Source organism: Triturus cristatus, chromosome 2_2, assembly GCF_964204655.1.
Source record: "Triturus cristatus chromosome 2_2, aTriCri1.1, whole genome shotgun sequence".
Taxonomy (NCBI): domain Eukaryota; kingdom Metazoa; phylum Chordata; class Amphibia; order Caudata; family Salamandridae; genus Triturus; species Triturus cristatus.
In genome coordinates this window covers 277440084-277466871 of record NC_140582.1, presented here as the reverse complement: position 1 = coordinate 277466871, position 26788 = coordinate 277440084, and positions in this window count along the sequence as shown.

Below are 26788 nucleotides of genomic sequence, written 5' to 3'. Positions count from 1 at the left end.
ACACACATTTCTTTTTCTTGGGCTAAGGCCCTCTTGGTCTCAGCCATCTCAAGCTCCTCTTTCAACCTCTGCTCACAAGCTAGAAGCCATTTATCTTTCTCTGTTTCTCCCTCACTTTCAGAGAAGTCCTCCTCCTCAGACTCATCTGATAGTGTTAGCTTCCAGCGGGGTAGCTCATAATGAAATAGGGCTGTCTCTAGATCCTCCCTGGACTTTCTCTTCACAGGCAGCCCCTTTTCTTTGCAGAACACACGTAGCTCCCTCATAGTGTAGATGACCATCTGCCAGAGGTCAAGTTCCATTTTGTCAAGACTTCACAGGTGCAACAAATACCCAGAGTCTCAGTATCAAAAATACTTCCAGGAGAGCACCAGAAAAGAGAGAGACAGAATGTGGCCATGTAATGGTCTGCACTATACTAGTAGTGTACACCAATCACTGTATATAGAGCAAAAATGCAAGTGCAGATCCTCACTGCTGATGACCAATGTAAGAAATGGGGTCTCTAGTTTGCATTGGTTTGCAACTTTGTCCAAATAGGGACCCTTCTTCCTAGTGAGGGTAAGGGGGATACACTTCTAAAACAGCCCCTGCTCACCCCCTTGGCAGCTTAGCACAAGCAGAAAGACTCTACTCAGAGGCAGTGTGTAAAGCATTTCTGCATGCATACAGTAACACAGTGAGAACACTACAAACGGACACCACACCAGTTTAGAAATATAAGCAGTTCTTTATCCTAACCAAACAAGACCAAAAACGACAAAAATCCACAATACAGTTCAGAAAAATATTCAGCTTGCAATAAAAAGCTTAAACTTGTAGAAATATCCACAAAACACAGCTCTTCCAAGTTGGGGGCTACCGCGATGCTGAAAACAACAGAGTCTAACAGTTTCATCCGACTGTGTCAGTACCGTCCACCTAAAGTGTTGACAGACTTGTGAACAGTACCTCTCTCATTGTGGCTGACACGTCAGTGCGAGTCGGTCGGGACAACCATCGTGGTTGTGTTGCAAAAATGGAAGCAGTGCCCTCACGACCCGGTGCAGGCAGCAGCTCAGTGACGTTTGTCCAGAAGGTGTCAGTGAGGCCAAGGCTGATGGTGCGTGGTGAGACAGAGCTAAATGCGGTGCTAGCAGGCTGCGGTGCAGGCATGGAGCCAGTCGATGCTCGGTTCATGCAACGATGGTTTTGATGACATTCAGGCAGGATGAAGCATAGCAGTGCAGAGAGTGGAGCCCACAGGACATGGTGCAAGCAACGGCTCAGTGACAATCGCCTAGATAGCATCGGATGCGTTGTGAAGTGCGGCAGGGCCTTCTGCAGTGCCTTCACAACACAGAAACCTGCAACGGACTCAGTGGCAGAGTCAGCTGCTTCTTTCTTCTGCGATAACTAAAACAAGCAGTTCCAGAGACGGTACCCAGAAGGATGGTGAGGTCTTTGCTGTTCCTAAGACCTCTTGAACAGGGGTAAAGCTCCACTTCAAGGCCTTGGAGACACTTTACAAGCGGGATACACACACAGTCCTCTCCTTGGCAGAAAACAGCCACTGCAGGCCAACCCCAGAGAGCACACTGCAAAGGGGCAGTACTTCTCCTTCAGCTTTTCCCAGCTCTTCTCCTTGGCAGAGGTTCCTCTTGAATTCCAGAAGTAGTCTACAGTTCAGGGGTCTGAGTCCCACTTTCTTAGCACACATTCCTATGTTCTCTTGTGTCAGAGAAGCTCTTTGCCCAGCAAAAAGCAGTTCTGTCCTCTCTGGTGCAGCTGCCAGGCAGGAGGTGGAGCCAGCATTGTTCAAGGCAGACCAAGCCCATTCAGATGTGAAAGAAATCTCCTTCACCTGTTCTGAATGCAGCCCAGGTCTATTCAGCCCAGTCCTGACTCAATGAGTAAAAGCAGGATACACATCAACCCCCCGAGGCAGTCTGAGAGAATGCACATCCTCAGCCCCTGTCACTCCAAAGCCAGAAAGTCAATCTACAAACCTGCAGAGGCACACAGGATGGCTAAGCAAAAAAATATCCACTTTCCAAAAGTGGAATTTCAAACCCAGAATGTAAAAATCATCCTTACTAAAGATGCATCTTTATAGTCTGAGTGCAGGCATACTAAACCCAACTATGTATCTTGTCTCAATGGGAAGTTATATTTATAAGATGTTATAAACAAACTTCCATTATATCCTATGGGACACATACCCTTTCAATAGAGTAAACTGAAGTTGGCAGTATTTCACTATCAGGACATGCCAAAAACACCATGGCATGTCCTACCTTTTACGTACAATGCACCCTGCCCACAGAAGTACCTTGGGCCTACCTTAGGTGTAACTCACATGTAAGAAAAGGGAAGGTTAAGGCTTCGCAAGTGGGTGCACTTGCCTGGTCAACATGTCAGTACCAAACTCCACACAGAGACTGCAGTGGCAGGTCTGAGTTACATATACAGGCTGCTCATGTGTGTGGCACAATCAGTGCTGCAGGCCCACTAGCAGCACTTGAGTTATAGGCCCTGGGCACACACAGTGCACTGTACTAAGGAATTACAAGTAAATCAAATATTCCAATCATGGAATCACCGATCCATAAACATAATTTACTGGGAGAGCAAAGGCACTTAAGCACTGATCAGCAGTGGTAAAGTGCCCAGATTCATTAAACCAACATAAACAGGTCAGAAACAGAAGGCCAAAAATGTTTGGGGATAAACCTTCTGGACAAGCTAGGTCTAACAGGGCTATATATAGTAGGTACATGAATAAGGGATTCCCCTCTACAGAAGGTAGATACTATCAGTCTGCCTTCTTCATCCACAGAGTATGATTCAAGTGTGATGTTGGAATGTTTAGAGATTAAGGTGATTACTCAGTTTTTTATGTGTTGACGGAGAGCGGAGAACCTCCAATACCCAATTGTTTTTGAGTGAGGCGGCTTCTTTGTCTGTGATTTTTGTCTCTGGAGGAGGATAACACCTCCTTTACCTTTGTGAAGATAGTCCAATATTTTGTGTCATTTTATTGGATGTTTAAACCCTTGACGTTTAGGGAGACAATGTTGAGATTATCTGTAATAGCCTGTAGTGTCATGGTGCTAAGGAGAGTGATACTTAAACAGCTTAGCAGTGCAAGGTGTGTGGACCTTTAGGATGTGTTGGTACATTATGATTTCTTTTGAAAGGCATAATTTGTGTACATCCATAGTATTTCTGTCAAATCTGATATATACCAGAGAGCATAGCTTCTGCAATTGGTGTGGAATATAGTAAGCTATGGTTTTCTTTAATGAAAGTGTGCCGTTGGATATGTTTTATGGAGAATAACGCATCTCGAGAATATATTGTAGCTAATGGGACAAGAACTTGCCATTTGGATTTCGAGACCTTGGGTGCGTAGACGTTAAGGGGATCGGTATCTACTGGCTTATTATAATGTTTGTCGGAGTTGCCTCCGATTGACACCATCTGGGTCTTGGGACTGACCGACCTGAGGTCGGTGGGTCCAACCGCCTGTTTACGATGCAACTGAAAACTGTTCAGTTGGATTCAGACTGTTCTCTATGGAAGCTTGTGTTACGGCCTTAAACCAGCCATAATACAGGCTCCTATAAAGACATAGGGGTATGTGTAAAAACCCTGAACCCTGTGGGGTGCCTGCCTCACAGTGCAGGGTTTTACAGTGAGATACCCAAGGTACTCTCTTAACCACTGAATGTAGACCGCGTAGGCAAGGGGACTCTGCTTGGGTCCGCCAAAGTCACCTTCCGACAGCCTTTCCATGTTATAAAGGCCAGCACAGAAAGACTGTGAGAAACCGGCATCGTAATTCTGATGGCGGAAATGCTATCCATTAGTGGATTATGGTGCAGTTCCAACCAACAAGAATACTCCGAGAGCCAGTCGAAACCGAGTCAGAATGACCGGCCGGTTTACATTCCGACAGCCACTATAGTAATCAGGTGGTTGGAGTGCAAACCGACTGAGTCAGTCAAAACCTCTGACCGCTGTCGGAAAGCCTCCGACTAGCAGTCGGAGGTTTTCCAACCTACATCGTAATTGGCCCTCTAGTGTTACATATGTTGCATCGCAACCGGCCCCCTAGTGTTACATATGTGGTGTTCTGTTGCGTGAATTTTATTGAGAAATTTAGAGGGAGTAACATAGGATAAATAAATACAGAAAGAAAGTGCAAGAGCAAAACCCATATCCCTACCCTCCTGACGCTCCCTCCACAACCATCGAATGCAGGGGAAGTGATGACGTAGAGTGTTCCAGCATGGAACAGAACATAGTAAAACACAAGTAGGAACCTTTTCAACAGTGAATATGTTCCATACAGACAGTATTGTATTGCTTCAGAATATTTGTTCTGGTGTCTCAAGATAGATTAAATTCAACATGCATCAGCAGTTAAGTTGTTAATTCTTTGTGATATGCATTGTATCATAAGTGCCTATGTGGAATGTAGAATTAAATGCTACTAAAATAAAGTTTTTTAGGTAAAGTTGGAGGGGCATGTTGAGCCTCCTACATGAAACGAGTCCTAAGCATGTTCCTTCCAGGGAGAGTTAAACTGCACTATATCTGTTTGCTTAAAAAGTCCATATTCTAAATAACCAAGGAATCATATTAACTCTTTAGTTAGGAACAACTAATGCAAGATAAACTTATCTGCGTTGTTAATATTGTAAAGAGTACCGGTAAAACCATGAGGCAAACGACGTTCATGTTATAAAAGGGTGTTCCATGTTTCTGAAAATGAAGTCTGTCATGATTTCCTTTCATTGGATCTTGAGAGTTCCATTTCTTGTTTGTATAGTTCGTCCAAAACGTTCAATAGGGCTATAGGCTCGTTAAAGGTGTGGAATTTGCCCTTTGCCATTATCTTGTATCTAGCTGGTCCTGTGAAGGAAATCTCATCATTTTGCCTAGTCTGTCACTTAGAGCTATTAATCCCTTTCTGGTTTCAACAGTTGTTTTTGAATAGTCTTGAGAGAAATGGATTTTGTGACCTATCCAGATACTATGATGATTTTTGCGTACATAGGCCAGTATTGACTCGATGTTTTGAAATCTCAGTGGTTTGTAGACTATCTGTCTCATTATATTCCTTGATTAAGGTTTGAAGGTTGGGCCTCTATGAGCCCTCTCTTATTCAAATTCTTTGGAAAATTTCAGACCAGTGACTAAGGGGGGCCAGTTCTCAAGGAAGAATATGATGCATGAGTTAAAGGAAACTTCAGAGTCTTCTGGAATGTAAAAACATTTAATTTCCCGTCTTCTATTTAAATCTTTAAGTTTTGAAATATCCTTTTTCATAAGTTTTGCAGATAGTTTGAGTGCTTTTAGTTCTTTGATAGTTTGATTCATGAAGTCTTCTACTTCGCTAAACCTCTGTTCTGTGTCTGTTATTTTATAGTTTATAGTTTTGATGCCATCTCTTATCACAGTTATTTCTAATTGTATAGAGGCTGTTTTGTTTTGTGGACTTTGCTAAATCATGCACCTCAGACAGCTTTTTTAGTATCATATCCATTGTATTGTTTATATCTCTTTTGTTGTTCATGAGTGAATCTAGAGATGGTGGTTTGGCCTTTGAACGTTTATAATGTGGTTTTTTCTCTTTGTCTGCCATTTTGGGTAATTTTTAGGTACTTGTTTAGAAGTTGTCTCCTGAAGACTGATCAGTGTTTGCTGCTTGAGGAAGGATGCGATGGGAGTTCACTGCTTGAGGGAGGATGTGTTGCGATTGTAGTTACAACTATCAAAGCTTTCTTTTCCAGTAGAAAGCAGAAGATATTGTGAGGTAAGTGTATTGTGGGACTCCTTGTGTGAAGCAATCTCACTTTGGGGTCATAGCTTGGGGCGATAACTTTAAAGCAGAGTACACAGTACAGTTCTTTGGACTCCTTCTCCACTATGATTGTGGGTTTTATTAATGCTGAGGCAGTTGCAAGTCTGGCACAGGTTGCACATATAGACTGTCAGTGCTAAATAAATATCTGTGGGACACTTCAAGTGAAGCACTCTCACTGCAGACTGTTAGATTTAAGGCACGATGGGTGCCAGACGCCATTTTGAAGTCAGGTTCTTTATTGCCATGCAATACCTGTGTGTTTCTATCTATGTTGGATAGATGTTGGGTAGATGCACTTTTGTGGTGGTTACAGGGTTGGTGTCTTCTTTATTATCCAGTAAAGGTGGCGACCGTGTGCACAACATCAATTATTATGCTCATCACTTATTCAGAGAGCTGTTGCAGAGCGGTGGTTGCCATTTTGTTTTTAACAAGAGAGGCTAACAAATGAATCGCAAAAGTCCATTACAAGTTGTGAAGAATATTCCAAACTTTAAGAGGACATTAATGCATTTTTAAATCATTTTTGTGGTTGCAAAGCCAATGGTTTTGGAAATTGTGGTATTTGTTAGTTCAAACCCCTTTTATTCATGTGGGCCTAAGTTCATAAGCGAAGAGAATTGTTAGACCTGACATCCTTTCTGTAGTATTCTCCTAAATGTTGAGCCCTAACCCCTTCTGTGTTTCTGAATTTGTTTTTTTTTGCTTTAGGACTCTCTGCACCTTACCACTGCTACCCAGTGCTAAAGTGCTCGCCTTCAAACATGATAACATTGGAATGCACATGGCAAGGCTGTGTGCTGGCACCCTTTCTTTTAAGTTTCTAAATGAATGGCTAGAGAGATGTCTGATTGAGCTGCAGCCAACCCGCCTCAGATAGGGTCACAACAGCTACCTGTACTTATATACCCTGATGGCTGAGTGCTTATTGTCCAAACGGGGAAAGGCCTCCAGAAACTTATAGACATCTTTTGTGGCCTTTATGTCCAAACTGGGCCTTTCTACGAATAAAGCCAAATCTTATGTCATGGTCTGCGGGCAACCACATATTAGGTTAACTCATTTCTGCATTGGTGGCACTGCCTTTAACTGTGTCCCCACATTTTTCTATCTAGGGGTCCCATTTGATAGTAGGAGTACTAGGATGGATCTGAAGTGTGTAAGGAATATGCAGTTGGAACAATCAATAGAGTCCCTATTCAAATTTGACTCTAAGCTAGGGTCCATGCCCTTAGATGCAGCGATTACCATCTATAAAACTAGACCCGTATCAATTACCACCTATGGTGCTGGGGTTTGGGGGCTATATTGATTATACACCATCACAGACTACAGAGAAAAAACTGTCTGTGTAGATATATGTCACTCCCTTAGTGCATGTGGAATTAGGACAACAATATTTGGTAGATGTAATAAAGCAGGCACCCAATTTGCTCTGGCTGTCGGTCTGGGCTAAGCCCAAAGCAGCACTGACACAATCAGTGATTACTGACTGCTTAAATCTATCAGAGGCACATACAATTAAATAGCTTAGGTAGGTAATAAAAGAACTTCCAGTAATTGACAGGTTTGAGTTGTTTGTAAATCTGATGTCCATAGACCACTGGACTAGACCTCTGGTAAAAAGAGAACTTTTAAACCAGATAGCTGAAAGAAGGCAGGTGGGGGAATTAAGGAAGGGGTTGGTGATGGCACTTAAGTACAGCACCTAAAATGAGCCATATTTATTAAAGGTTCCACGGCATCAGAGATATTATTTGTTAAGGTTCAGACTCAGTCTGGCCCATTTTTTGATATCCTACGCCTCTGAGGTGTTTGCTACTAAAGATCTGGTGCCATGCCCATCAAATTCAATCACACCTCATTCCCAACTGCCTATGCTCTTATTTTGTGAGCTGTATAAGAACCAGAGAACATGGATACTAACACCTTGTTTTTAAATATTATGTAGTGTAAAGAGCCTCTGGCGTATTTACAACTGCCCCAGACTGATCAAGTAAGTGTAACAGTGTATAGATGTATTTCCTCTATTGTTAAACGTAGGAGAACAGTTGAGAAATAATGATGACTTAATCAATGTATTTCTCTTTTAATTTACGCTAAGGAGAAAGGTTTTATAGATTTGTAATGTCTGTTCTTAAATCGTGTGTGCACTAAGACACTTTATTATTGACTGTATTGCAAATCAGTTGCATTTATTGCATTTGCAAAGAGGTTCTGGTGTAACTACAACTGTTATAGACTAATGAAGTATGTTTAACTGTATTTAGACTAATTTCTTATGTTGGACATAGGAGAGTAGTTGGGAAATATTGACAACTCAATGACTGTATTTCTTTTTTTATGATGTTATGTTATGTTATCTTAATGAATTTGTAGAGTGCCTGGTTACTCCATTCAGAGTATCCCCCAACTAGATTCCAACGCAAGAGACCTCAAGAAACCTGTCCTATACTATCTCATGATTTAGATTTGTCTAAAAAACCAGGTCTTACATATTTTTATGAAAAATTCTCAGGTCACGTGGGAGTGAATGTCATAGCTTAGTGGCCAGGAAGCTAAAGTAGCAATCTCCCATCCGAACTCTCTGTTTATTTTCTGGAACACCCTCAGCTCGGTCCCTGAAGATCTAAGACACCTATAAGGGCGATGGGGTTTGATCAAAGAAAAGAGATAACAAGGACATTTCTGAGTTATGATTTTATGGCACAAAAAAGTCCTTTGAAAGACACTCTTTTCTTAATGGGAAGCCAATGAGCCTTTAAAAGACCTGTGCCAGTGGAAGAGTATCTAGGGATGATCAAAAGCGTCTGCACTGCAGTGTTTTGCACCCTTTGGAGCATTCTCAGCCTGCTCTGGGAGGCCCCAAGGTAGAGTACGTTGTAGTAGTCCAGACACCAAAAGAACCTGGACTAATGTCTTCCTTGCAGATTCAGGAAGGTGCCCCAAAATCTTGCGGAGCGTCCTTAGAATACCAAAACAAGTCTCGATGAGAACAGTAATCTGGATCTCAAAGGACAGGGTGGAATCAAACAAGAAGCCAAGTTATTTAACCTTTGGTCTAGGAACAATTGTCGGACCTAACTCAGTAGGCCACCAAGCGGTGGACCATATTGAGGGTTATTTCTATACCACCAAGACTTCAGTTTTTCCAGTGATACGTTTAAGGCAGATGGTGTCCATCCATTTAGCCATATCCACCAGACATGCCGTAAAATTAACTGCTGTTGTGCTTTCATCCTGTTCCAGAGTAATAATCAGCTGGGTTTCAACAGCATATGACACAATCTTAATGCCATGGCCATGGCACTCAATTACCTCCACCAGAAGGCGCATGTACAGGTTGAAAAAGGACGAGCCCTTTGGCACTCCCGGCTGCAGGGGGAGGATCTCAGAGGTACTTGACTGCTGGAGAACTTGGAAGGTGCGATTTTGACGGAAATCAGCAATCCAGCCAAGGGCACAGCATCTGTAGGAAGGTGGAATCTGACTGCATGGTTGCCCCCACTTTTTTCCTGCTGTTTGAATGGTTTTTGACTAGTTTGGCTGGGATCCTGCTATCCAGGACCCCAGCCTATCTGCTTACTCCCTTAAATGACTGGAGTGCATATTAGATGCACTAGTGATTGGATATAGGGGTGGGCGGAATTTGCGAAAGCGACTTTCGCAAATTATCGCGAAAATGTTTAAAATCTCCGCAAAACACGCGGAAATATCGCGAAGATGCGGACGTTTTTTCCCGCCCGTTCGCGGCTCGCCAACTTACCCATGCGGTTGCTTGCGGGCGCGGCCGTCTTGTTTTCACTCTTCTCGCGGTGCATGATCGCGAGAAGAAAGACGTGATCGCGCGACGCATGACGTTACTGCGGGCGCGAACTGTCGCGAGACAGCGCAAATGGCTACCAACAATCCAACATCTCGTGGAGAACGCGACCGGATCGGGAAAACTTGTCGGCGAACGCGGGGATTCAGGTAAGGCGATCTCGCGCGAGAATGTATTATTTTACAGCGCGAGCAAGAACAAAATTATCGCTAAGCTGCGGAATGCGGAAATTTTTACATTTTCGCGCTCTCCGCGGAACGCGAAAATGTCAAATTATCGCAATTTCCGTGAGCGGAACGGAAATTTAGCCCAGGCCTAATTGGATACTGTGGTACCTTATGAGCCCCTAGTTTATGGTACCTTAGGTACCAAGGGCATAGGTACTTCACAGGCCTACCAGGCGCTGAAGCATGTATTATGCCAACCCTGGGAAGCAGACTAAATCTGACACCACAGGCCTTCTACTGCGGCCTGGGTGAGGTAGTGTTAGCACTCCTCACTGAGGTATAGGTTCCCTATATCCCACCTTACACACACATATAAACCTATCAGTCACCCCTAAGGCAGGCCCTATCAATCCTGAAGGCAGGGTGCTTGGTTTCCATGTGAGGGGGTGCCTCTGCCTGAGCAGGGCCCCTCTGCAGCTGGCAGAGTCTATTCTCTGTGGCTGTTTGTGGATGTGGTTGAACCATAAACACTTAAGTGCATTATAACCTAGCGGTAAATGCTAACTTTGGGATGGCTGCATCAAAACATGTCATGTTTGGTGTCACATGCCTTGGAATCATACCCCCACACCTTTAACTGGTGTGGGAGTATGATCCCACCCTTCTAGAGGGATAGACATGTACCTACTGTGGAAACACGGTAGAATCCTGAAAGAGCCCTGGCATCACAAAATGGATGCCACCAGCACAGACACTGGGCTGCCCTCCTGCTGCTGACCAAAACTCGCAGTGGAGGAGGCCTAGCAATAGGCATCCTGTCATAGGGAGGTGTAACCACCTTCCAGACAGCATTTAGTGTATTGGGGCAGGGTGGGTGCACTCCTAGAGTGCTTTGAAGTCCTGCACTGGGGGAGCAGTAGACTCCTCTGTGCATATGCCAGCTCAAACCGGTTCAGGGGCTACCAGCCCCAGCTCTGGTGTGAAACTGGACAAAGGGAACTGGGTGTGACCATCCACTCCCCTGACCCTCCCATAGGAGTGGTCATAGAGCTAGTCCCTCCCTTTCCTTTAGTATAAGATAGGGAAACCTTGCCATTGCAAACTAGATATCCCTGGAGGACACTCTACAAGAAGAATCCTGGCCCTGCGATGTTCCACTACCTTTGGAAGACTGAAGAATCTCCCTTGGAGTCAAGGAGTGACTCCCCTGCTTGGCAGGCACCAAAACTTTGCATTAGTGGTCGCAAACTTTCCCACTCCCACCGGAGTCTGAAGTCCCTGCAGCCCCAGAAGAAGATTTCCTGACTTCTCGATGGCCATTGTGAGTCTCCAGCAAACCTGAGGTGAGTGGACCCCACGAGTGACGAGGAACAGCAATACCCGGGTACCGTGCACTATTGTCAAGTGCAACCCCTTCACGACATTCTACAAATGTGTGCATTGGACCACAGTGGTCCAAGCCTCAAGCAGGATTTCTTTCGAAAATCATTGGCCTACCTCGTTTCCAGTGACCGTGGGCTCCTGTGAAGTGAATCCTCATGAGGCATCTTTGTGATCCCTTGCCGGCTGTCTTGTGGGTCCCCTGAAGACTTCTCTACCAAACCAAAGGGCTCTTCTGGTTGCTTTAGGCCTGCCCTGACTTACTCTCACTGAGTGAGTCCCTCAGATCTTGCTGGTCTGCACCGCTGACTTTCTTCACATTCCACAAGACTTGATGTTGCCCAGGCTTGTTTGCTCCAATCCAGTTGCTGACACATCAGTAAGCTGCAGACTTTGTGGGACATCTGAATCCAGCTCCTGGTCATCGTTGATGCTTCCTGGACCTCGTGGCTGAAGAGTCAAGACACCCGTGAATCACCTGAAAACACCCGACTACCGTGGGCATCCATCTTCCTGGCCCCGGGTCACTGGCAAGTGACATTGAACACTGTCCCTTCTGCTTTCAGGTCTTCTTTCTTCTGAATCCAGCCTTGGATTGCACCGGACACTTCTTCTGTCTTCACAAGCAGCTAGTCTTCTTTGGCTCCCATTGAAAACGAAGCTGCGCCCGACACCAAAAGACACCTATGCACCCGGCTTCCCTGGGAGAGGTAACGCGAGTACTCCGGTGCTCCTGTGTGTGTTGGCTCTAGAACTACTTACCCTGTAAGTGACTTGCTTGTAGACTCTCCCGAATTATCCTAAAACTTTAAAATTCCAACCACGACTTGCTCCATTGAAGTCTATTGGGATCCCCGGCTGTGTTCTCACACTGCATGCGTCTCCCGTGGGTCCTTTACTTACCTGCCTTGGGTGGATTAGTGAGGCCCCAGCACTTCTGAATACCTTAGGCCTTCTCCCTCCTCAAGTCGTTCTTCTTATACCTCTTTTTTAGTATATGGTCTGGTACGCCCCTAGGGCCACAGTCATATAAGTGCTTAATTTGTTGTGAAACATTGATTTGTGCATATGTTCCTTACCTCTGATCTCATAAAGAGATTAGTAGAGTGTGTCTAGAAATAAATACATGTATATGTTATATATATACCTGTGTGGTGTCCTTTCATTTGGCAATTCAAGAGATTATAAGGTAAAACAAGCTGCTTTACATTCCTCAGAGACTTAGCCTGAAGGGTGCTCTCCACAGCTACTTCTAGGATAGGTTTCTCTAAAAGGTTGTCTTAAACTTATCTACCATAAGAGTCGAATAGGACTGGTGCAAGGTGGCCACTTTAACTAGTGACCAGCATATGTCAGGGCAACTTCTTACATTGGTGGGCAGCGTGTGGGATTACAGCTTGCCATTGTTTTACCAGAAAATCTCTATTTGAATTACTAACTGAAAACCACTAAAGGTACTCGAGGTACATATAATGTCAAGCTTAGTATCAGCAAGTTCTACTGAACTTAGAGCTGTTTGTGAAGGGATAGCACACCCTTGCTACAGCTCAAGCTAGGATCAGTAGGCCACAAACTAGTGTAGGTAGTACAACACTGCACAACACTAGAATGTACTTAAGGGTTGGAGCCAGTGGGTCCACCCAGCCTCAGTATAAGGACATGACTTTCTTTGACTTGAAAGCCATGTGTGCTGCAAGGCACCTGAAGATAGGACAGAGTCCCTCCACACTACACCTGATAGATCTGCTGACAGCAGATGATCTTAAGTTAGCTCTAGGAGCTAAGGGGTCTGAATCAGTGGGTGGGTCAGCTATAGTCTCTGGGTCAGATGATGAAAATCAAGATGACCTGGACTCAGTGGTTGAAGGGCCAGATCCACAGGGATCTGAAAAGGACAGAGGAATTCTCCCTAAGAGAACTGACAGAGTGGAAGAGAGGCCTAGGTCCCTTTCTAGGGAATCTGACCACTCATATCACTCTGGCAGAGAATCTGTCCACCAGAGGAACGTATATCTTCCTAGAAGAGAAACCTCCTCTGAAAGAATGTACAAACTGCTACAGTATGAGGAAGCAAGAGTTGCCCTCAAGGCCAAACAGTTGGCGTTAGATAGAGAAGCCTTTGAGCTCCAGAGAGCGTCTAGAAAAGAGGGGTTAGAACCCCCTGGTGGCAGCAACAGTGTCCCTAGAGTCAGAGATTACATTCCAGACCATAGGAACCTGTCCAAGGTTGTTCCTCCCTACCAGAGTGGGGATGATATCCACAAATGGATAACTGCTATGGAGAGGGCCTGTAGAGTACAACAGGTCCCCCAGAAACAGTGGGCAGCAATCTTGTGGCTCTCCTTTTCTGATAAAGGTAGAGCCAAGCTCCTCACTGTTAGAGAAGAGGATGCTGATGATTATGAAGTCCTGAAGAGTGCATTGATAGATGGGTTTGGCTTAACCACTGAACAGTACAGGTTAAAGTTCAGAGATACCCAGAAGGCACAGACACAGGACTGGGTGGACTTTGTAGATTGTGCTACCAAGGCTCTGGAGGGTTGGATAGTTGGCAGTAGAGCAACTGACTTTAAAGGATTGTATAATTTGATATGAGAGAGCAGATCCTTAACAATTGTCAAAACCAGCTCTTACACCAGTACCTGGTGGACTCTGATCTGACCTCTCCCCAAGAATTGGAAAAGAAGGCAGACAAATGGGTCAGAACCAGGGTGAGGCCCAAGAACCAAGGTGGTGACCAGAAGAAAGATTCCACTAAGCCCAAAGAGAAAGGTAGGGATAATAAAACAGAAAAGTCCTCTAAAGGGCCCCAAAAATCCAGTCCTGGGGGGGGTCCAAAAATCCTTCCTCTTCCAATAAGAAATCATATTTCCATGTGTGCAAACAACCTGGCCACTGGAAAACTGACTCCAGCTGTCCAAAGAATGGCACTAAAGAAAATGTTCCTTCCACTGCAGCTCCAACACCTCCTGTTACTACCAGTAGTAATCCCCCAGGTGGTGGGAGTGTACCCAAAAACTTAGTTGGGTTTTCTTAGGGAACTCAGGAGGACTCTGGCCTAACCAGGTCCCCTACACAAGCAACTCTAGTCTGTGATGGTGGCATGGGGTTTGCCAACTTTATCATGAGTCCCAATATTTTGGGCAGGTACAGACAAGAGCCCATGATCAATGGTCAGAAGGCTGTGGCCTACAGGGACACAGGGGCTTGTGTCATCATGGTGACAAGAAGACAAGTGCCCCCAGAAGAGCTTTTACCTGAGTTTAGATACCAGGTGACCAATATTGATGGAATTAGGACAGACCATCCCATGGCAGTGGTAAATCTCAGCTGGGGAGGGGTCACTGGCCCAAAGAGAGTGGCAGTGTCCCCAATCTTGCCTGTAGATTGTCTACTGGGGAATGATCTGGAAATCTCAGCCTGGGCTGAGGTGGATCGCAATGCCCATTTAAGAATGTTAGGCATCCCTGAGAGAGTGGATGAGAACCTGAGGGCCTCACCTCCACCCCAGGAGAAATTAAGGGGAGTGAAGCCTGAAACAATGGATCACTCCACACAAACAGAGAGCATAGGGGGTGAGGAACAGTTCTCCCCCCACCAGACTAAAGGTAAGGGTCAGCTTTCTAAGGGAACTGATCCTGCCCCTTGTGAAGTAACTGCCCCAGAAGTGGTCAGGCCTGTCCTGGCCACAGCTCTGATGACAGGGGATCCTTCCAAGGTGGTACCCAGTCTGGAGCAGGTATCTTGCCCCTCTCTACCCTGCCTCAGTGAGCCCAGGGCTGCAGAGGTCAGGGAGGTCAGTGGACCCTTAGTGGGCCCCTGTCCAGAGGAACCCCCTCATCTACAGATTGGGGACACCCAGCAGAGTAGTTCTAGCCAGGTGAATATTCCTCTACATACTGAGGGAGCCCCCTTACCCCTAAGTACAGGAATCCCACAGATGGACTCTGTTGTGCACAAGGAGACCTGGGACATAGTTGCCCCAAACATGCCAATGCCCTCCACTGTTCCAACCAGAGGGACCCAACCCCCAGCTGTAGGCAACCAGAGGTTGACCCTTAGGGCCAGAAATGACACAGTCATGGACAGAAAGGTTTCCATGGTGACCAGTGTCCTAAGGAAGTAGAGACCACCCCAAAATAGGGCCCCACTTACAGACTCAGACACCCCACCAGCCTGCTTCTGTACCAAAACACAATACAGATAATTTCCCTAGATTTTTTAGAAACTCTAGAACCCCTTGGGGTAGGATTTCCCAAGTGGACCATGAGACAGGGAACAACCATGCTAGTGCAGGTTCTCCTTATATGGCCACTCAGGAAATAAAGGCTTATCTGGACAAGGTTAGCCTTATTTCCTTTCGTTTGGGGGGGGGGGGGTTATGTAGGAAGGTGGAATCTGACTGCATGGTTGCCCCCACTTTTTTCCTGGTGATGGAATGGTTTTTGACTAGTCTGGCTGGGATCCTGCTATCCAGGACCCCATCCTATCTGCTTACTCCCTTACATGACTGGAGTGCATATTAGATGCACTAGTGATTGGATACTGTGGTACCTTATGAGCCCCTAGTATATGGTGCCTTCGGTACCAAGGGCATAGGTACTTCACGGTCCTACCAGGGGCTGAAGCATGTATTATGCCACCCCTGGGAAGCAGACTAAATCTGACACCACAGGCCTGCTACTGCAGCCTGGGTGAGGTAGTGTTAGCACTCCTCACTGAGGTATAGGTTCTCTATATATCACCTTACACACACATATAAACCTATCAGTCACCCCTAAGGCAGGCCCTATCAATCCTGAGGGCAGGGTGCTTGGTTTCCATGTGAGGGGGTGCCTCTGCCTGAGCAGGGCCCCACTGCAGCTGGCAGAGTCTATTCTCTGTGGCTGTTTGTGGATGTGGTTGAACCATATACTCTTAAGTGCATTATAACCTAGCGGTAAATGCTAACTTTGGGATGGCTGCATCAAAACATGTTGTGTTTGGTGTCAAACGCCTTGGAATCATACCCCCACACCAGTAACTGGTGTGGGAGTATGATCCCACCCTTCTAGAGGGATAGACATATACCTACTGTGGAAACACGGTAGAATCCTGAAAGAGCCCTGGCATCACAAAATGGATGCCACCAGTACAGACACTGCGCTGCCCTCCTGCTGCTGACCGAAACTCGCAGTGGAGGAGGCCCAACAATAGGCATCCTGTCACAGGGAGGTGTAACCACCTTCCAGACAGGATTTAGTGTATTGGGGTTGGGTGGGTGCACTCCTAGAGTGTTTTGAAGTCCTGCACTGGGGGAGTAGTAGGCTCCTCTATGCATATGCCAGCTCAAACTGGTTCAGGGGCTACCAGCCCCTGCTCTGGTGTGAAACTGGACAAAGGGAAGTGGGTGTAACCACCCACTCCCTGACCCTCCCATAGGAGTGGTCATAGAGCTAGTACCTCCCTTTCCTTTAGTATAATATAGGGAAACCTTGCCATTGCAAACTAGATATCCCTGGACGACGCTCTACAAGAAGAATCCTGCCCTTTGACGTTCCACTACCTTTGGAAGACTGAAGAATCTCCCTTGGAGTCAAGGAGTGACTCCCCTGCTTGACAGGCAACAAAACTTTGCATCAACGGTCGCAAACTTTCCCGCTTCCGCCAGAGTCCGAAATCTCTGCAGCCCCAGAAGTGGATTTCCTAACTTCTCAACGGCCATTGTGAGTCTCCAGCAAACTTGAGGCATGTGGACCCCACGAGTGATGAGGAACAGCAATACCTGTGTACCTTGCACTATTGTCGAGTACAACCCCTTCACAACGTTCTATGAACTTGTGCATTGGACCACATGTGGTCCAAGCCTCCAGCAGGATTTCCCTTGAAAATCCGAGGCCTACCTTGTCCCAAGTGACCGTGGGCTACTGTGAAGTGAATCCTCATGAGGCATCTTCACGATCCCTTGCCAGCTGGCTTGTGGGTCCCCTGAAGACTTTTCTACCAAACCAAAGGGCTCCCCTGGTTGCTTTAGGCCTGCCCTGACTTAACCTTGCTGGGTGAGTCCCTCAGACCTTGCTGGTCTGCACCGCTGACTTTCTTCACATTCCACAAGACTTGCTATTGCCAAGGCTTGTTGGCTCCAATCTAGTTGCTGACACCTCAGTAAGCTGCAGACTTTGTGGGACACTCCGAATCCAGCTCCTGGTCATCGTCGATGCCTCCTGGATCTCGTGGCTGAAGAGTCAAGACACCCGTGAATCACCTGAAAACACCCGACTACCGTGGGCATCCATCTTCCTGGACCCGGGTCACTGGCAAATGACTTTGAACACTGTTCCTTCTGCTTTCAGGTCTTCCTTCTTCTGAATCCAGCCTTGCATTCCACCAGACACTTCTTCTGTCTTCACAAGCAGCATGTCTTCTTTGGCTCCCATTGAAAACAACGCTGTGACCCGACACCAAAAGACTCCTATGCACCCGGCTTCTCTGGGTGAGGTAACTCGAGTACTCTAGTGCTCCTGTGTGTGTTGGCTCTAGAACTACTTACCCTGTAAGTGACTTGCTTGTAGACTCTCCTGAAGTATCCTAAAACTTTAAAATTCCAACCACAACTTGCTCCATTGAAGTCTTTTGGTATCCGCGGCTGTGTTCTCACACTGAATACGTCTCCCATGGGTCCTTTACTTACCTGTCTTGGGTGGATTAGTGAGGTCGCAGCACTTCTGAAGACCTTAGGCCTTCTCCCTCCTCAAGTCGTTCTTCTTATACCTCTTTTTTAGTATATGGACTGGTACGCCCCTAGGGCCCCAGCCATATAAGTGCTTAATTTGTTGTGAAACATTGATTTGTGCATATGTTCCTGACTTCTAATCTCATAAAGAGATTAGTAGAGTGTGTCTAGAAATAAATACATATATATTTTATATACATACCTGTGTGGTGTCCTTTCATTTGGTAATTCAAGAGATTATAAGGTAAAACAAGCTGCTTTACATTTCTCAGAGATTTAGCCTGAAGGCTGCTCTCCACAGCTACCACTAGGATAGCTTTCCTTAAAAGGTTGTCTTAAACCTATCTACCATAAGAGTTGAATTGGACTGGTGCAAGGTGGCCACTTTAACTAGTGACCAGCATATGCCTGGCCAACTTCTCACAGCCTCCGACACCGGGCTTTCACAGCCAGCATAACCAGGACGGCTGTCCTGCCTTCATCAGCAATACATCTCTGAGACTCAAAAGCCAATAAGACTGCAGATTCAGTACTAAAGTTTGGTGTGAAACCAGACTGAGTCTCATGAAGGATGTCCTTCTCTTCTATAAATCTCATCAGCTACAGATTGACATGTTTTTCAGCAACCTTTGTGAAAAACAGAAGCAGAGATTTTGGTCAACGGTTCTCTGGTTTAGATGGATCTAAGAAGGGCTTCTGGATTACAATTGCATGTTTCCAATCAGATGGTACCTGCCCAGTGGTGAAGAACAAATTAAGTATTTTACAGAGCATGGCTGCTATGGCCTCCATACCCGCTCCAAAAGTGCAGGTGAGGACGGGCCCGATAGGGCCCCTGTTTTCACTTTAGAAGTGAGGGCACATGTCTCAGCAACAGAAAGAATATTTATACTCAAGCAGCCCTCCGAAGAGGTAGATGGCGGTTGCCAAGGGACCGAGAAATCAAGGAAATGCTGACTGTCTCTGGTTCATTATGTAAGACAAAACCTAATAGATGCTTTAAGTCCCGTTTTCAAAAACACATTGGTAAACAATATTAAAATGGTACCAGAAGATAATTATTTTGTTTGCAAGTGTTGTTTGGCCTATAAGAAGGCCATTGCTAATAGGAAGTACAAAATTACAATTGATGCTTGTGAGTCCCTTATAGCTGCTAGTACCTTGAAAGACAAATGTTTTTTTTGCAGGTGATTAACCACTTGTGAGAAATTGGGTTGGTGGTTAACTGGGGTGTGAGCTTGTCAAGCAAGAGTCACAAGCTCTTGCAGTGTGAACCACATAAAGTCAATAAACTAACCTGTGCTTAACCCTGAGTAGCCTAGCACAAAAGGCAGTCAGGCTTAACATAGAGGCAATGTGTAAAGTATTCATGCAGCACACAAACAGTAATAAAGTAAACACAACACAAAGAAAATCCCACATCTGCTTAGAAAAATACATTTTAATAAAAGATTTGACATCAAAATAACAAAAATGAGATATGAATTTTAAAAAATGTCAGAACAACTAGATCAAAGCGGCAACCGCTGACATATATAAACGAGAGATCAGAACAAAGTCAAAAAAAATTGTTGACTGAAAAGGAGTGTGGGTTGAATATAAGAAGTGGATTGGGCCTGGTCAGTGCTTGCCTTCGAACTTATGAGAAATTTCAAGAAACATTTGCTGAGAAGGTAAAGATCAGCGGGGTAAGGCTGCAGGTGGTGTCCAAAGAGGGAGCGTCCTCATCGGGGATCATTGGGTAAGAGCCTCAGTGAAGATTTCTATTGTTAGACTTAGGGCCGGATTTAGATGTTGGCAGATGGGTTACTCTGTCACTACGGGGATGGATATCCCTTCCGCCGAAATATATGGTATTTATATTTCGACAGATGGGATATCCGTCACTGTTGGGACGTTGTGACAGAGTAACCCATCTGCCAAGATCTAATTCAGGCCCTTAGTCTTTTTTTGGGGAAGTATAAAATCTCCAGTGGAACAAGGCAGAAGGGTATAGTCGAAGAGAGTTCCAGAGGCTTTAATACCCCTTTGAAGAAGGACCAATGAACAGGATTTGCTGCTGTGAAGAAGAACGTAGGGGAAGCAGACTCAAAGTAAGGTTGACAGGTGATGCACTGTGGGCAGATCAAAGAACAGGTTGGTCCTGTCTTTTCCTTGTTTCTCAGAGCAGATTTTGGCCCAAATGAAAGTCCTCAATTTAGAATTGTGGCCTTCTAGGCAGCTTTATCAGCTTAACAAAGGGCCCAGAACTGACTGGAGCACTACTTGGGGGTTCTGGACTCACTCAGGCTGGATCCCGGTGGAAACCCAAGATGGCGGAAGCCTTTTGTGTCCTTGTAGCTCTGAAGAGGTTGCCAGCAAACTAATCCTTGGAGTTACTCTGGTAGTCCTGGGTACAGGTGAGGATGCAGGGCTTAAACAGCAGGGCTGGCCCCTGAGGGTTCAAGGCAGACTCCAGGAAGTAAAGAAGTCCTTCCAGGTCTTGCAGAGTGCACAGCAGTTCACAGCAGCAGGCAGTCCTCTGAGAGTCCTTCCACAGGTCAAGGAATGAGTGGTTCTGAAGGTCCTATTTTTATACCTGGTGCCCATCCCTCTTGAAGGTTGGAGAAGCTTCTAGAAAGTCTCTGAGGTTCATGGAATTTGCTGACTCCTCTGCCCTGGCTCCAAGCTGGCTGCAGTTACAATGTGTCACAATGTGGAGGTGATAAGTCCTTTGTGTGACCAGCAGATGACCCATTCAGACACACCTAATCGCTCAATTGTGTGGCTGCCTGAGAGGAATTCGCATAGTCAAACTATCAGTCGCAACCAGTCATGTGACACAAAACAGGCTGCAGGCACAAAAGTTCTAAGGTCAGAAAAATACGAACTTTCAAAAAGTGGCCTTTTTTTAAATTGCAATAAAAAAATATGACTTTACCAGTAAAGAGGATTTTTCATTAATAGTTCATGGATATCAAACATGAACTGGTGGCGTGGTTCATATCAAAAGTTAGCATTTATTAAGTGCAATAAGGTAATCCAATGTTATCCTATGGGACAGGTAGGCCTCACGATAGTAAAAAACACATTTAGTTTTTCACAACCAGTAAAACTAAAATATACATGTCCAACCTTTTAATTACAATGCAGGTTGCCCAATGGGCTACATAGGGCCTATCTTAGTAATGACTTATATTCAATAAAAAGGGAGTTAAAGGCTTGGCAAGGGGTTTATATTGCCAAGTCAAACTGGCATTTTGAAACTGCATTCAGGCGCAATGGTAGGCCTGGGTCTTGTTTTGAGGTACTAATTTAGTTAGTGTCACAATAAGTGCTGCAGGCCCACTATTAGAATTTAGTTCACAGACCCTGGGAATATGGCAAACCACTTTACAAGGCACCTATGAGTAAATTAAATGTACCAATAAGCTGTAAGCCAACTAAGACATGTTTAGGGGAGTGAGCAAAAGCACTTTCGCACTGGTTAGCAGTTGTAAAGTGCACAGAGTCTGAACAAAAACAAATATTAGCAACAAAAGTGGAGGTAAGTAGGCAACAAGTTAAGAGGAAGACCACCCTAAGGCTTGCAGGTCATACACCAGCATTTTAACATCCCTACAGAGACTGGCATTGAAACTGTGATTGAAGCCGGCATATGGATTGCCCACTTCACAATAGTATATGTTCGAGCCACTACCTCAGATACACCACTCATTTTGGGTGAGGATGAGTTAACAGGAGACGGATAGGATTGAAGACAGAGTTGCAAAATACTGTTTCTGCTATAAGTTTATGTTCATCAGGTGGAGCTCTGGGCCTGGATGGGATCCCTGCAAGTTCATTAAATAGAATATTGATCTATGGGCACCTCTTCTAACATAATTGAGAATGGTTGCATGAGAAGACTCTTGGTAGTCCCTCAAAGCACTGCCAACCATATCTGTCATGTAGAATAAGGTCTTGTTTAGTTTCTGATGATATGAAACTCCACCAGCTTCTTTTCTAGCTGTCCATCCGGTCCAAGCCTGAAACCAGTTTCAATCTTAAGAAGCTGTTGGACTGATAAGGTGATGAAGATTCCTTGGCTGTAAACTAACCCAAAGGCTTTTTTCCCCTAGTGCAAACAAACATTGAAAGCTTGCTTTTGGGCTAGGTGCAGGTACAACAGGGATTGCACTGAAAGTTGTAGGTGTACTATATTACAGCACACATATCCTAAGCATGGAACTGTATCTTACTTCGGTTTCTAATAATTATCATAGGGTTTTACTCACCAGATTGAGACTAACCACATTGCACTTTACAGTCACATTTCCAGAACCAGTTTTAAATGCTACTAGTTTGATAGCATGCCCTTCGGGTTTCGCCTTGCACTTTATGGAATTATACAAATATTATACAGATGTGAGGAAACCATTTTTATTACCATTTTTGATGGAGGCTAATTTTAGATGCTGCAGGCAAGCCATGCTTTATGTACACCCGCAGGCTTTTATTAATATTTACCTGGTAGTTGATATCTATATCCAGTGTGCAGTTAAATGGAGAACTGTTCTTGGGATTTTTTGGTGTTTACCAGCTAGTTGCACTTAATCTATTTTAGACCTATTACGATTCTGTGGTTTTATGATACTGGCAGAGGGTTATGAGTGTTCTGTGATGTCATTCAGAGAGTTGGCAGACATCCTGCCCTGAATGTTCTGTCAGTGGCAGTTGCTGCTTGTGCCTTGTACCAGCTCGGACGGCTCTTGTACCACCAATACATATGACTCCAGTTTCTACAACTGTGTCATCTTCACTTCGTATCATATTCATATTACGATGATCTTAATTTGTATGTGAACTGTGATTTGGTTTTTGTCTATTTATGAAGTGTCTTTTTAATATCAATTTGGATGTACTTGTTTACTGTATCACTTTTATAGGTCTATGGAATATTTATACTGTGTCGTTTTTTTGTTTGTGTCTTTTCTGGACAATTCATGGCTGAAGAAAGAATTACTGACTGATCACACACTACAGGTGGGATGAGCTGCCAAACTTCACTGGGATTTGCAAGACCTTACGGAGGTGATCTGTGAGGCAGGGGTCACCCTCAAGCACAGGCAGCCAAAGGTACATGGTTGAGCCACCTCCCACCTTGCTCCAACACTAGGATTGCTAATTAGGCTCTCTTGTTCAGTCAAGGAGGCAGAAGCAAATGAGGCAGCACTCCTGCTAATTCAGAGGGAGGAGCACTGGAAGCCAGCTTGGAATTCACAGTATTGCAGGCCCTCCCTCAGTCCCCAGCCCTCAAGTGTGGGTGCCCTGAAGGAGACTCTCACATGCACATGGACCTGGCAGGTATTTTTAAGTTTAAAAAGTAAGGGGATAAGTAAAGGTTTTACTGGCCACATCCGTGGCCTTCTTGGAGTCAGAACACTTTCCAGAATCTCTAACTGTGCCTATTAAAATATACATATTCGGCACCCAATGCCAAGAGGGCAGGAGCACTGAAGGAACAGAAGTATATTGGGGCTACCTAAGGCAGTATTGCTCCCACATAAGTCCCAGAGTTTTTTTTAATGTCTATATCCAGTAATTTGTGTAATCTGGTAATATATAATTTAGAAGACAAATCCTCGCCAGACTATCAGCCTTAGTGAAAATTTCAAATGAGCATGTTTGCTTCCTCCTCTCTCTCTCCATCCATTTACTCTTTATCAATCAATCAATCAATCAATCAATCAATCAATAAATCAATCAATCAAGTAGTATTTGCATAGCGCTGCTTATCACCCAGGAGTGTATCCATGCGCTGTGCTGCAGGTATCAGTCGATGAGTCAGGTCTTTGAGACCCTTCCTGAGTTAGAGTGTGGTGCAGAGGTGAAGGGGAGGTCATTCCAGGTTTTGGTGGCAAGGTAGGAGAAGGAGCATCTTGGGGAGCAGTTGCAATGGATACGTGGTATCTGTACAAGGGCAAGGTGTGTGGAGCGGAGATTCCTGGTTGGTCAGTGGAAAGGCAGGTGTGGTTCATGTAGGCTGGTCCTTGGTAGTGCAAGGCTTTGTAGGCATGAGTCAGAAGCTTGAAATGGCATCTCTTCTGGACAGGGAGCCAGTGGAGGTCCTTCAGGTGCTGGGTGATGTATGTTTTCTTGGGCAGGTTGAGGATCAGTCTGGTCGCTGTGTTCTGGATCTTCTGGAGTCTTTGCATGCATTTGGTGGTGGTAACTGCATAGAGTATGTTGCCATAGTCTAGTCGGCTGGTGATTAGGGCCTGTGTCACTGTTTTACTGGTGCTGATGGGGAGCCACCGGAAGACTTTGTGAAGCATGCGGATCATGTGGAAGCAGGCTGAGGGAATTGTGTTGACCTGAAGTTTCATGGAAAGTTTGCTATCCAGGATGATGCTGAGGTAGCAGGCATGCTCTATTCAGCGAGGGGGTGGGTCCGAGCTCTGCTAGCCATAAGGAGTCATTCCAGAGAGCGTTGTGTCTGCTGAAGATCAGAACTTCAGTTTTGTTCGTGTTGAGCTTCAGGCACTTGCCTTTCATCCATGCCAAGATGTTCTTCATACAGTTGGGTAAGTTGATCTTTGTCAAGGTGGGTCTGCTGAAAGGGAGAGGGCAAGCTGTGTAGCGTCAGTGTAGGAGATAATGTTGATGTTGTGCAAACTGTCAAGGTATGTGACTGGGGTCATGTAGATGTTGACGAGGGTTGGACTGATGGATGAGCCTTGAGGTACGCTGTAAATGGTGTGCTTGGGTTGCAAAGTAAAGGGGGAGGCAGACTCTCTGGGTGCATTTCATGAGGAAGGATGCCATCCATCTGAGCACATCATCTGTGATTCCAATCTGGCATAGTGGATCGATGATTGTGTGGTGAGAGACGGTGTTGAAGGCTGTGGAGAGTACCAGGAGGATAATGGTGGCTTATTCTCCTCTGTTGAGTAGGGTGCAGAAGTCATCTGTTGCAGCAATCAGGGATGCCTTGGTGTTGTGGTTGGCTTTGAACCCTGATTGGGATGGGTCCAGCAGGTTGTTTCTCTCCAGGTGTTTGGTGAGTTGGAGGTTGATTTCCTACTCCAGTACTTTGGCAGGGAATGGTAGCAGGGAGATGGGATATTACGTCTGGAGGTTGCTGGGCTCTGCCAATGGTTTCTTGGGGAGGGGTTTAAACTATCAGTATTTCCATTATTTTGGAAAGGTGGCAGTGGCTATGGAGGCATTGAGGATGATGGTGCGCTCGTGGTTTATCCAGTGTCTTCCGAGGTTAAAGAGTCAAAGGGGGAATGGGTCGGTGGGTGCTCCTGAGTGGATGGAGTTCAGAAGAGTGGTTGTGTTTGGCATGCTGAGTTGTTCCCATGTGGTGAACAGGCTGTCAGTGGTTGTGGTCAATGGGTTGCTGAAAGGTTCGGAGGGCTGGGGACCAAAGTTTCAAAAATTGGTTGATATCTTGATGTGGAATTGGTCGGAAAGGGTACTGCAGAGTTCCTGTGACGAGGTGATCAATTTTACTGTGGTAGCTGGGCAGGTGAACTCTCTGATGATGGTGAAGAGTTCCTTGGTTTGGTTGGTGTAACTCAGTTGGCGGCGCTGATGATCCAGGTGTTGAAGTTCTCTACTCTCTGGCACTAGCGGCTCGTGAAGGGAGTGCTGCCGAGCGGTGGGGCGGGGCGGGGTCAGGGCAGGGTGGGGTAGTAAACTCTGGCTCACGGCCGACCGGAGTAATGTAAGTAAATAAATAAATAAAACAAATGTCATTCCGCGTGCTAAAACGCCAAATGCGTTTCAGCGCGCACAATGAAATTCGTTTTATTTATTTATTTACTTACATTACTCCGGTCAGCCGTGAGCCGGAGTTTACTACCCCCCACCCTGCCCCTCCCCCACCCTGTCCCACCGCCCTGCGGCACTCCCTCCACAAGCCGCTACTTGTCTCTGGTCCAGGTTGGTGGTATTCTTGGTCTCTGTGGTGCTGAGGGCATCGGTCCATTGTTGCTGAGTGACCTTGGTCCAGCTGCGTTAGGGGGCACTGTGGAAATTGGGGGAGGTGTGGAGAGGTCCAACGAGGGTGAAGGGTACGATGGCGTGGTATGAACAGGTGAGTTCCGAGGTGTAGCTGTATCTGATTGTCCCTCTTTGACTACTCCTCTCTTTCTCTCTCCTGCCTAAAGCCTCTTTTGTGCCTGCTAATTCCTTGGGCTGTAGAATGTGCCAACAGTGACTCCAAATTGAGTGATTGGCCTTTCTCTCTTGCTGGCAAACACATTTTTGATTCCAAAGTTCATTGAAAATGACACCTTCAAGCTTTCATAACAATCTGCTCTACCACTCGGACGTCCCAAAACAATGCTCCGGTTTCAGCCTCCAGTGGGGAATTCTAACAAGGCCTTTGGTTTCTCTGTGTAAGCCTTAACCATCAAGGCCTAGACATCATACAAAGCACAGACTTATGAAATGTGAACTGCAAGGTTACGGCATCTTTTTCTCTATATGACCAAAAAACACGTTAGTGAGGAGATGCTTTTTAAATAAAATGCTTTTTGAATACAACTAATAGACATTTGACATTCCTTTCCGTTTATATTTTGCTCTAGTGCAAAACTGGAACTCATTTCTTTGCACACGGTATTCTGAAATTATACAGCTCTAACAATATATTTGTATGCACTATGATACTTTTCGGGTTGTATTTTTAGACTTTTTGATTTATTGGATTGTATATTGTGCTTAGCCCCGTGGCACCATGAGGTTAATGTATGTTATTAGCCGAGGAACTTAAAGGTGAAACGTAAACTACCAAAATATATGAGAAGGCATTAAAACTTAAGACCTTGTTTAAATAGTAGTGCTCAACAGGGACACAAGACGGGGAAAGGTCACATATA